Here is a 13,291-nt window from a genome sequence, read left to right on the forward strand (position 1 = left end):
ATTTGATAGAAGGATTTTTCTCTAGAGGTCTTGGAGAGCATTTTTGGAAATTTTGGGAAAGTTTGGAGTTCTTTTGAAAGGGTATTGAAGCTCGTCGGAAAATCGTAAGGTCATAGGAGTCAAGTTCTTTAAATGCCCAATCAAGGCATCTCTGGCCACTTTTTCGAGCATTCAAGGGGTGCCCTAGGACCAATTCAACAAGAGTTTAGTGTGGGTGTTGTCGGATTATCCATTGGAGATTGTCACCGGTCGCTAGAGAAGATGACTAGAAAATGTAAGAAAAATAAAAAGAAAAGAAAAAATAAGAAAAAAATAGAATAAAATTCCAAAATATTCAAAACAATTTGGAAAATTATTTTGTGTATTTTGGTGGAGGAAACTTTTGGAAAATATTGGAGGAATTATTTATTTTGTAATTTTTAAGAAAATAAGGTTTAAGGAAAATAGAGAAAAAATAGGAGAAAAATTTGGAAAAATTCCAAACAATTCTAGAAAATCAGGAATATTATTTATTGAATTATTGTGGAGAAAAATTTAGAAAATACATTGGTCTAATATTTATTTTGAAACTTTTGAGGAGGAAATGAAAAGAAAATAAGGGAAAAATTATGAAAAATAGATGTTGATATTATTTTTAATGAATATGATGTCTAGGGATTGTTGAGGCTCGAGGTTGAGCATTAGTACAATTACTTAAGGTTTGCCACGAAAATCGAGATCGGCACGAAAATTGAGGTGGTCTGAGATACGTTCAATGTGAGTGTTTTGATTTAAAACTTGGTTTACTGTGAATAGTTATACCAAAAATTTGATTTTATTGTGAGAGTTTCTACTTCAACTAGGTTTATTTTGGGTGGTTCGACCCTTTACTCAATTTGTTTATATAAACAATTTGACCTGCGATAAGTTGGTTTCATGTGGGAGATGCGTCCCAAATTGTTTATACCTATGCATTGAATTTCATGATTTATAAATTCATGCATTGAAATATTGATTTTAAATGATGAATGTTATGTGTTGCATTGGCTTGTTTATGTGTTGTCCATGTGGGATGTGGGTTGTCAATCTGTGTGTGGCACTTGAGTGATAACACTTGGGATGCGTGCCGAGAAATAATTCTATGTGACCCACTTGGAACGGGGTTGAGACGAACTTCACTCTATGGTACTCAAGTGGCGAGGCTGAGAGTGGACACTACCCCGGATGTTAACTCAAGTGGTGGGGCTAAGAGTGGATATCACTCTAGGTTTCTTTGAGAAATAGCATTATTGCCTAGGTGGACGTTGATTCCTGGGATAGTGTTGATTCTTTTGTGGCCAGGGTTGTGTTGAGATCCGGAATGCTTTTGAGTAGGAGAATAATGCCTAACATTTAGGGGTGATACTTAGGTTCATACATTGAGGTTGTCCCTCTTAAACGGGATTGTGTTATACTAATGTGTCGATGTGATTGTGTTGCCTTTAGAGAGATTGCATTTTTCCCAATTAGGGTTAGGTGCAGTGTGAGATTCTCTTGGGCTGGGACATGTTGGTTTGTTTCATGGTCTTACATATATACATGAAAGTGTTTTTGAATTCTCACTTAGATAATTCATCATCTAATTTGGACTTTGTTCCTGGAATATTCAAACATTTTAGGTGAAAGAAACAGCGCTAAGAGAAAAAACGTTATCGAGATGTAGCTGATAGTTACATATTAGATCTTTCATAGGTCTTTATTTATGTACAAGATATTCAGATGTTATGTATTATTTTGATGATGTCATGTTGAACATCAATGATACGAATTTTATATTATGAATAAAGGAATTTCGGTTATGTATCGTTGAGGTTTCAATCTTGTTTCCGTTGATGTGATTGATATTATCTGTTTTAGTTTATTCCTTTAAGTTGATATACTGAGAAGGTAGATCAGGATTGTTAGGGTTTAAATTATGTTGAGTATATGTTGAGAAAAAAAAAATATCCTCAAAATCTCGGGCTAACACACGCTTGAAAAAAAATGGGGCGTTATAAATTTCATCCCCATTTTGATCATTTCGTCACTTCTTTTGCAATTGTGTACTCTTTGTGGGCACATACTCAATAATTCATTCTCCTTGTATGGTATGTTACTTTACAACTGGACTTTTAGTGGTTCATTTTACAACCAAAATATATCAAATTATATATCAAATCAAAACCCTCTACATCTAGTTTGCAACCCCAAAAATCAGATCTCGATTCTGATATCGAGACAAAAAGTTATGGGTAAAAAAGTACAAGATACGCAGTGTAGTTCACTGTGAAGAGTCGACTTTTGACATATTAAAAGTCAACTTTTGGATTATGGAAAGTCGACTTTTGAAGAGTCAACTCTTAAAAAGCTGAAAGTTGACTTTTAAAGCCAAAAAAAAAAAAAATAGAATCGGTAGAAACAAAACCCTAACCCATTTTCTTCAAACCTAAATAATTTATACTCAGTTTTTGTTCAAATCTAGTGTTAATCCTTAGGAAATTTGGTGTAGATCAATACCCCAACAAAATCACAAGCTTAGACACTCAAAATTCGACAACGAATGAGAGATTTACATTCAACTAGATTTTGTGTAAAAACCCGAACCCAAACCAAAATACACCAAATTTTTAGATTTCAATTTGGAAAAATTCATTTACGAGTCTCACAAAACTCCCCACGAGACTCGTTTCTACCATTCCCATGAAAAAGAAGGGAATTAAATACATAATATGGAAGAAAAGAGAACTTGCCTTTAGTTTGTAAAAATTCGGTTGAAGTTGAAATTTCTACCTCCAAAAGATGCCTTTTGATCTCTATGAAAGCTCCAATGAGCTAAGAATTTGTGTTGTAGAAAAAGAAGAAGAGATTGAGTGGCCAAGAGAGGAAGAAAGGAAAGAAAAAGAAAGAAAAAAATAAAGAAATGAAGAAAGAAGAGAAGAAAGAAGTGGCTCATGCCACTCCCGATCCCCTCCATTTTATTCTATGCCCAATTAACAATTTTTCCCATGATCAAACATGCAAATGCCCACCATGTCCTCCCTTTCAATTTTAATTCAGTTTATCACATATACACATATACATTTATTTTCTTCTTTCTTTTTTTTCCTTTTCTTTTCTTTTTGCCTTGGCTATCTTTCCACACACACAACTTATTCATTTTAGACTTTGGTCAACATTTTTAATATCATATACCATTAAATTATTGAATACCAAGAATATGACTCACTCATTAAGATATTAAACAACCCCGAAAAATAATATAGACCCGCTAACAGGTTGATACAGTTTCTCCCCTCCTTAACGAATTTGGTCCCCCAAATTCATACCCAATCACTCAAATAAGCGGGGCATGAATGCCTCATTCCTTCCTCTCGATCCCATGACATCTTGTCTGGCGAATTATGCTGCCATTGAACTCTCATAGGCAATTTTTTTTTTTTTTCATTTTTCAATACCTCTCGTTCTAAGGTTGCTAACTAGTAATTCTCATATAATACTTCCTCCCCAATTTTAATAATTTAATAGTCAATAAGCTTTTCCTACTCGCCACATTAACCTTAAAGCATATCCTTGCCTTTGGTTTCAGTAGCTGGTGACGAAATCGCTAGTTCGGGGGTAAGGATGCCCTTCCCCCTATGGCTAGCCCATTCTAGGTGCGAATACCCACATGCATCCTTGAACTCTAACCTTCTTTTTCCATAATTAACATAAGAACACCTTAAGGAGTTTATTGAATAAAGTCATTGTCTTATGAACTTTGCAATTATACCAAAGTAGCGAGGAAGATAAAGGAATGAGAGGAGCGGCCAAGACTCCTCCAATTTTTCTTGAAATTCTAGACCCTCTAGAAGGCCTCTTAAAGCAGTCAGGCCTCTTCCCCCAAGTTTCTTTACCCTTTTATATAGTGTACGGCTTGGGAAGCCTAGCTCAACAAGAAAAAACAGTCGACAAGCAGAAGGACAACAGGCGAATGTCTACAATCGATCGACTGCTTCCTTATTATTGGTTGATATTTCACCTCTGCAACTTCCCAATTCTTCTTAACTATCAAGAGGCATTCTCGTCAGCAAAGGTGAAGTCCCTCACCTTAAGGGCCCCCCCACATTGTCCCGCGCACGTGGGAGGGGTTAATCACGGTACACGGTGGCGCATCAGGTGAGAGGTACAGTGCATAGTGCCCACAAGGAGTCACCCCCACATGAGGATGAAACTCCCACACTACGCCTGCCATGACTCAAATCTACATCCTCGTCTGCAATTTGCTACCTGATTGCCATCCATACTACGCCCGTAGGGGCTATTAAGAGGCATTCTCGCTACTACTATTAGTTGTCTTAATTCAGGTTTACCACGGGTGCACCATTAAAAGTCTCATATAACTAAGAAATTAATAACCTTGGGCACCAAATCAAGGCCAGTCTTGTCTTCCCACCAAAAGCAAAGGATAATAGGTGATTGATTAGGATCAATTTTGTAAAAAATTGTTATAATTATACATCTATTTTGATTTTAAAATTGGATTTATTTGAATATTTTGTGATCATGTACAAGTTTATATAAAAAATAAGATTAAATCAATATTAGGACATATTTAAAGATTTTTTTAAAAAAATAATAATAAAAAAATATATATAATATAATATAATACATATATTCATGAGTGCATGCGTTAAGCATATATATATATATATAATATATAAGCATATAATATACCATATAATATATAACCATATTAACATATATATACATATTCTGGCAGCATGCGTGAAGCTCCAATTCAAAGCTCCCAGCCGCATCTTGAAGCCCAAATGCAATGATTTAAGAAAGTCCAGGCCCACGTGTAATTGAAAATTGGCAAGTTGGAATGAAGAAATGCACTTATTGGATTTAAAGCCCCAGCCGCAAGCCCAATTGAAGCTGCCGCATGCCCAATTTAAAGGCCGCAGCCCATGAAGATTAAATAGAAAGTAAAGGCGCATGAGATAGCCCACGGAATCTCACGTACAGAAGCTTCACACGGTCCCTTCAGTGTAATTAATCCAATTGGAAGGGGCATTTCAGCGCACAGGAGGGTATATATACAAATATGCAACGCACAGGAACCCGAAGCCCCCATCGGCCATTTTCATTCCAGAATAAGGGGGAGGCAACGCACAGCGCTAGGCGCTGGAAGGAGCTCTCGGCTAGATGGAGTGCACAGTGAGGGAGGTCTTTTAATTCACGCATAACAATAGAGATTAATCTTAGTTTTCAGCTTCAAGAACATTGTTGCTTTAGTTTCTGTTATTCATTACTGTATTAAGATTACTGTATAGATTTCTGTTATAAATTTTTGCCGTTGCTTACATTTCGTTATAAATTGCTGTATCAGATTGAGATTGATGCTTTATATTCTTCTTTGTTTTTATTTTCGATGTTTTTATTTTCTGCTGTTATTAATTTGCTTTATCATTTTTATTTACTGTAATTAATTTCTGTCCATTTAATTCTGTCTTTTAATTTTTGTTATTTAAATTTCAGCACTTTAATTTCTGTTATTTAATTTTTACCAATTAGTTTTTAAATGAAGATGTGTGGCTAATAAATTCTCGAGAAAAGACAAGTACGGTGTTCGATGCTAAAATTTCCCGAGATAGCTGAATTTTATTGTAGTTGAGGTGTTTAAACTAATTTTAAGTATTTTTTCCAAAATATTTGAGTTTGGATTGAGATATATGCCTAATCCGAAACTCTTATGCCATGTATGTGGGTTGCCTAACTTGAAAATATCATCATTCATCCTCAAGCTTAAGTGTACTATATCCATTTCGATTTATGGTGGTTGCTTAAGTTAGAGTCAGCATGTCATGTATGTTGGTTACTAGAATTAAAATCATCATCATCTCGGAGCGTAATCAATAGGAAATATCTTAAAATTAATTTAACCCGATGATACCATCTTTTGTAAGTCTTGGGAAATATTTGAATTGGCACTGAAATTATCTTGATCCGAGACATTTTGTTTTCAGTTGCATATTCAATTTCCTTTTTCCTAAAATTAGTTGAATTGGTATGACAAACCCATTCAACACAAAAAAAATTTCGCTATTTTAATTTCCGTCTTAATAAAGATCTCTCAATGAATCAACCTGGACTCTCATCCAATAAATAAATTTGTATTGCAACGCACACTTATATACTGACGAGTATAAACGCCTTATGCCTGTATGCTTATTTTCTTTTTTATTTATTTTTATGTGTTTGTTTGAATTAATGGTACAAGATTAAGCGCAGTCAGTGATCTCAAGCACACCTAGACAACTCTTTCTTGTTTTCACATCTTCTACCCATTAGGTTTAACTAACCTAGATTCTTATTTTAGAATCCACCCACAATTATAATTAAGAAGCTAGGGACAATAATTCTAAGCTTAAACAAAAAAGAAATTAGGTCTATATCCCAGATCCTCAACTAATTTAGACCCATTAAAACATCATTTGGCTTTCCACTCTTTCTTTCTTCTTCTTCTTTTCTTTTTTTTTTCCCCTCTTATCAACAGCTATCAACACCACCCATTCCTAGGTCTTATTTGCAAACGTTTTGAGCTTTTAGCACCTATTTGACTTGCAATAGTTACCCCAACCACGCAACCTCATACCCCTCAATTTGTCCATTGAGTTTACACAACCTGCATACTTATTTGTTAAAGTCTAACTATACTTAATACTGAAATACTATAAGCAATAAGTCCAAGCTCGTAATTATATTTATATCCCAGATTTCCAACACATTCAGGGCTATTAGAAGCGTCGCTTGACTTTACATCCTAACACAACACCGTTCATTCTTTTGTATTTTGGGATCGTAACCTTAGGTAAACTATGATAGGATCACTAGCACTTTTGTTGACCCAAGGAACATCATTAAAAATTTCTTTATCCTCTTGTTCTACTCTTTGTCAACAATACCCAAACCATATATCAATTGTAGGAACATACTCCGAATATGGGGTTATTTATTTCTAGTGATGAACTTAATCAAAACACAATACTCTCTACACACATATTAATTTCACCTTTTTCCTTTACGTGATTAACCTAAAAGTACCTCAAGAAACAAATTTGGGAAATTTAAACCCTTGCTCAATAAATCTTGTACTTCAATTGCCTATTTGTCTATTCAATCTAACTATAAGTCCCATATATTTGTCAAATCATGTCTATTCACTGCCAAGAAAACATAAGTCACGTTTATCATCTCATCATATGAACATTACTGTAACGACCTGATCATGGGTCTACATAAAAATAAATAAATAAATAAATAATTTAGAATTTTGGGTATTAATTCTGTGTGGATGAAATTCTAGTGAGTTTATGAAAATAGATGTTTTATGTATTGTGAGTTAATGTATATGTGAATTTGTGATAATTTAAGAAAAGGAAAAGAGGAAGGGGCAAAAGGGGAATTTGTATAAGGGCGTAAGGGCAAAATGGGAAAGAGGGGTATTATAAAAGAGAAAAGAGATAGTAAGCCCATTCACTCTTCTCTCCCTCTCGTTTCTTCCTTCCCTCTTCTCTCCTATTCTCTTCTTCTTCATCTTGGAGCTTCAAGAATGGATTTGCTAGTCAATATTAAGAGCTTTTGGTGGAGTTTTTTAGGCTCAACATCTTCTTCTCCAAAGGATCTTCCATTTGAGCAAGGCAAGTTCTCTCTATCTTCTTCTTAAATGACAAGTTTCCATTTGGGACTCTTGTGGGTATGAATCTCGATCTTTTACTCTCATTGGAATCCTTGGAACATCCATTTTTGGGTAAAAATTAGAAAAAAAAACGCTTTCTTTGGAAGTGGGTTTGTTTTACGTAAACCTGGTTGATCGCGTCTCGTCGTTTTCCAAAATTTTGGGTTAACCATGCATATCATCTAAATGGGGAATTCGGTCTTCCCTATTTTCTTGTAAGGAATTGCGTATTTGTTGATAGGGTGAAGTAACATGCAAGTATTTGGTGTATCTTGCATGTATTTTTGGTGTTCATATGTTAAGTCTCGTGTTTGGGGGTCAAATTATCGACGAAAGGAGTGATAGAGTCGACATGAGACTTTTCGACATTTTGTTAGTCGACAGTTGCCCAAAATTGTTGACAGAATGGGTGAAAATGCTTCTGTTAGTCGATAGTTGTTTCCCCATCTGTCGACAGTTTGGCCCTTGACAGGCTGCGCACCTTCCACTATTTTGGGCATAACATTTTGTAGAAAGATCGGAATTGCGAACCTTTTGTGGTGTTGTAAACTAGACTTGATAGGATTTGTTTTGGTATAATTTTAATATCATTTAGTTAAGATTTGAGTGGTCTAACCTTGTTTTCAAAGCAGATTTAGCTATTCTCAACCAATATTTGGGACTTTGTTGGGGTGCTTATGCATAGGGAACCTTGGAATGAAATGAACGTATCAAAGCATGTTAGACAGGGATTCTATTATGGAAATACCTTTGATGAAGATGGGGGTAGCAATATTTTGTGAATGCTTTATTCCATATGATCGGTAGTAAGGGTTCATAGTACATGGTGGCATACATGGGTGAAATCTGAACTACTTTATATGACATTAAGTGTGAATGTGAATAAAGGATGTCCTCATAATGCCGGCAGGCTTGCGCATAGCTTTGTGGGCTTAAGCCCATAATGTCGCCTGGTGTTAAACCAGTGTGTGGGTGGATGAGAATCCACAAGAATATGGAATGTTGTCTGGTTTGAACCAGAGCGTGGGTGGACAAAGATCTACATCATTTATGCATCTTGCATGGGTTTACATATACATTGACATAGAGCATGGCATCGGGCATGATGATTAATAAGTGGTTATGGTGAAAACCCATGCAAGAACTTGCTGAGACTTGTGGTGGCGTAAAAATAGTTGCCATCATTTGCTACATGGCCTGAGCATGGCATCGGGCATAGGTTTACATATGCCATCATTTGCTACATGAACTTGTTGAGCCTTGTGACTCATATTACTTATTTGCGTCATTCCAGGTAAAGGTAAGGGAAAGGCAAATAAGTGTGGTGAGTCTAGCCATGCTTGAGCAGGTGTAGATATGTGTGCATAGTCACTCAAAGCCTATGGTCCTTGAGGGTTGTTTTGAGGGTGAAGGGCTAAAAGTTGTATTTGATATATTTTAATTTTTGTGCCCTTCTCATTATTTTGTTATGTATGGGTTGATGTGCTCGATTAAAAGATTGAAGTAATGTTTCATTATTATGTAATCTTCTTTTGAAATGGAAATGAAATGGGTATCATATGGATTTTTGTCTTAGTGCCTCTTTATGGCGACCCTCTCACGGACCTTCTATGCTAGCGGATGTTTCGGGAGGCTGGCTGTTATAATTACTATAACTACTTACATTCTAGTTATTTACAAGCAAGTCATTTTTAACTAAACAACGAATGACCTCAAACAATAGGTTAATGACTAGATTCCTAATGAATTTAGATCTAACATGTAATTTACATCGAAATTCCTAATCTCCAATGAGTTCGGGTCTATCAAAACATAGTTTCTCTTACTGTGATTTGGCATCCTAACATTTTGCCTAGTTCTCTTCCAAGCATATTTTGAAGATTCCCAAAATAAGCATCCACTAGACATGTCAAGATTATTTCTCCACAAGACTCCGATTTGATTTCAATCCATTATATATATATATATACCATAATAACAACTCATTTCTTCTGTTAACTTCTACATAACCTTGATTAGATTAGGATATTGATAGTAGAGCATTTATCAAGCCAATATACATCATCAAAACTCACCATTGTAAAATCATGACTTAAGCATTGTTTTAAGACTGTTTCACGTCCCATTCTTTTACCTTATCCTCAATTGAGAATTCGTCGATTGCACCTCAATCTCAGGAAATATCCCAGCCTCTTGTAGCTGTTTAAAAAATCATTAACCCGAGGTAAAGGTAATTATACCTATTGATAACCTCATTCATAACAAGACAACCTTTGCACAATCTTAAATCCATAGTTTCCGTTCGCATATATATATATATATATCCTAGTTGCACCTCATGGAATGATTAGGCTTCTCCCAATCTACCTCTTACCATAAGTAAAATCTTCCGAGTGGCCAACCCGGAATTAATTTTTCCATTACAAAACTACTAACTATTGGAGTATCATAAACAAAAGTCGCCCTTCATGGACGATCGACCTTGGCACCTTATTGGGCTTGGGTCCATTCACTCAGTGTGTCATTAACAAATCAACTTCTATTAAACCCAAATCTACCAAGACACATTTGGCTCTAGATTTGAACATATCACAAATTCCTCTTTCATACACAACAAATATTCCTCAAGTCTGTCCGAGTCAAGTTAGTATAAAATGCTCATTTCATTCATTCTCATATGTATATTACACAACTATCGTTTACACTTGAGTCCCTAACTACACATGACATGGCCTTATCCGCTAAGTATACCATCTCATTAGCACCTGCTTTTCAGGGAGACCCCACAATTACTTATATGTAGCACTCTAAAACGTCAAGTCATCTTATATAGATACTTGTAACGCGTTTGCGTTCATGTTGCATTTCACATTATATAGCCCACATTATGGTCTATTTCATGTAAAACATATGCCTATGCTCCACGAATTACAAATGGTCCCTAGGCTCACACCTTCCCAATATGCTCAAAATACCTATATGACCCTTAGGCGTTATAATATCATAAACAGCTCCAAGGCCCATAATACGTAACAAATCAAATTTGTAAGTATTTCATTCATTTCTCACTTCCTTGCATAGTACACACTTACCCGGTTGGCTGCTAGTGTAACTGGCATAGCAGTACCACAACATTTGGATATCTATTCCCAGGTCCAGGTATGGCCTATAGGAGCTTAGTTCAGTAGAATCCATACAAAGTGATTCCCAACCTATGCGCATTAATCAAAAGTTAGATCACTATTCATAGCACATTGCTTGCCCACACAAAAAACAAATCTCAAACATATATATATATATACACCCTGTGGCTGTCACATTCTTAGACAAACCCTTACAACCATGTATACCCAAACTTAGGAATACATTACTTCACTCATGGTTTTTAACCAAGGCGTTCAATCTACAATATTCAAAACAACTTCGCATCCAACTATCTACCACAACCCTGGCACTACTCGACATCGTATGTGTACAGAGCCCCCTCTCATCCCAAAATTTTGTTCTGATACCAAAACTGTCACAACCTGCCTCCCAGAGTACCCGCTAGAAATGGAAACAAAGCATTCTAACAACACATTCATCACAACTCACTAATATAAAAAAAAGTATAACACATGTCTCTTCATACAATAACATCTGATATGATATCAATCTTGGGCTTAACCACCCTTACATTACAAAATCAAAGTGGCTTGTATTAAAATTACATCAACTATATATTTCCCCATGGCCTTCATAAAATAAGATAAAACACTCCTCAAGATCCTCTATCTGTGGTGACACTATACACACTACGCGTCCCCAAAATTATGTATGGTTAGACTCATTGTCTACTGTAGCCTTGCCTTTATCTAGATTGACACAAAATAAACGAAATGAGCCACAAGGCTCAGCAAGTATATAATATGAATGAAATTAAGTATCAGAGACTTGACAAAGCTGGAATAATAATACACGAAACAATTTAAATTCACTTTGGAAAATATATAACTTCCTAGCCATGCCCAGCTATGTCATTTCATTTTTATTCTTTTTCCAATTAATTCATTCATATTTGCCACATGCATTCATATACTCACACATGCATATATATAAAAGTGTCATAATCATGTTGTGGACCATTGTCCACCCTCGCGAGTATTATGAGATCAACTTGTGGCCCTTTTTCCACCCTTGCGAGTATTATGGAGATATATATATATATATATTAGCCATACCAAATATTCCCATCTTGATTGGTCATGTATGCCACATGCATTAATATATACATTGTAACACCTCGCTTCGCCAACGTGTCATTATAAGGAATTACCGGGATTTTCTTCATTTTATACATAAGATCAACACACGCGGTGTAACAAAAGAATAATCTTCACATGCTCACAAAAATCCCAGAACCCCAGTCTTATCTACTTAACTATCAAGATCAATAAATCTATGATAAACAAGGCAAATCATTATGTAACGGAAACAACAAAACTTAATAACATAAATTATTGCAACTGGTTATATAAACTGTCTTCTAAACAAAATAAGGGTTATATAACTTCAAAAATATAAATAACAACTATCATGCTAGTATTCTATTAGCCCTAATTGAGCACGTCCTCGTCCTTACTGCGACCCTTATCTGGAACGTTTGAATGTTCCAGGGGCATAACCCAGATTAGGTGTTGAATCATCTTAGTGATGGCATAAAAATAATTTATAGAATGCATGTATAATCATGAGCATGGCATAAACAAAACAACGCAACACATCAACCTTGAGAAATCTCCCTTGCATACTCAATCTCTCGTGGAAAAGTCCATTCCACAACATACGTTTGGGATTGAGCTTGCCACAACATACTTAATCTTAGAGTGCACATCATTGTCACCCGAACAACTAAGATTAACCTTTCCCCATTCCCAAGAAGACCCCATCTCGTCCCATCGGACAATGACATGATTCAAATATATTAACGTTATGAAAATCACTTGACATGCATTTTCACAAAAACATATCCATTTAATGCATCACGAAAAATAACTCAATATGCATAATATGCTTATAAACAAATAGGCAACATAACCACATGAAACCAACTACTGACAGGTGAAATCATAGACCAAACTTTAGACCGAACCACTCACATAAAGAATACTAGGTTTTAGAGAGACTGCTTACTCACATTGGACAGTAATTCGATGAATTATTCAAAAAGTGTGTCAACCTCGAATAGCGTGTAAAAACCTCAACACTTACGGAGATCCTTTCCTAGTTAACAATTATCCAAGGAAAATAGTATTTATGATTTTCCTAATTGTTTTCATAATTTTCTCAATTTTTCTTATTTTTCTCTAATTTTCATAATTTTCTTTCTCTTCGAAAATATGCAATAAATGCATAACACCTATTTTCACCAAATATTTTTTCACAAATATTCCTAAAATAATTTTCTAAAAATTATAAAATTAATTTCAAAAAAATACAGTGCCTCATGCGCCAAGCCCGTGGACTGAGGGTGAGGTCCGCGCGTGCACCCACGTGCCGCGTCTTCTCCAGTTATCTTTTCCTGCTCCAGTGATT

The sequence above is a fragment of the Diospyros lotus genome, chromosome 5 (assembly GCF_014633365.1).
Source record: "Diospyros lotus cultivar Yz01 chromosome 5, ASM1463336v1, whole genome shotgun sequence".
NCBI lineage: Eukaryota > Viridiplantae > Streptophyta > Magnoliopsida > Ericales > Ebenaceae > Diospyros > Diospyros lotus.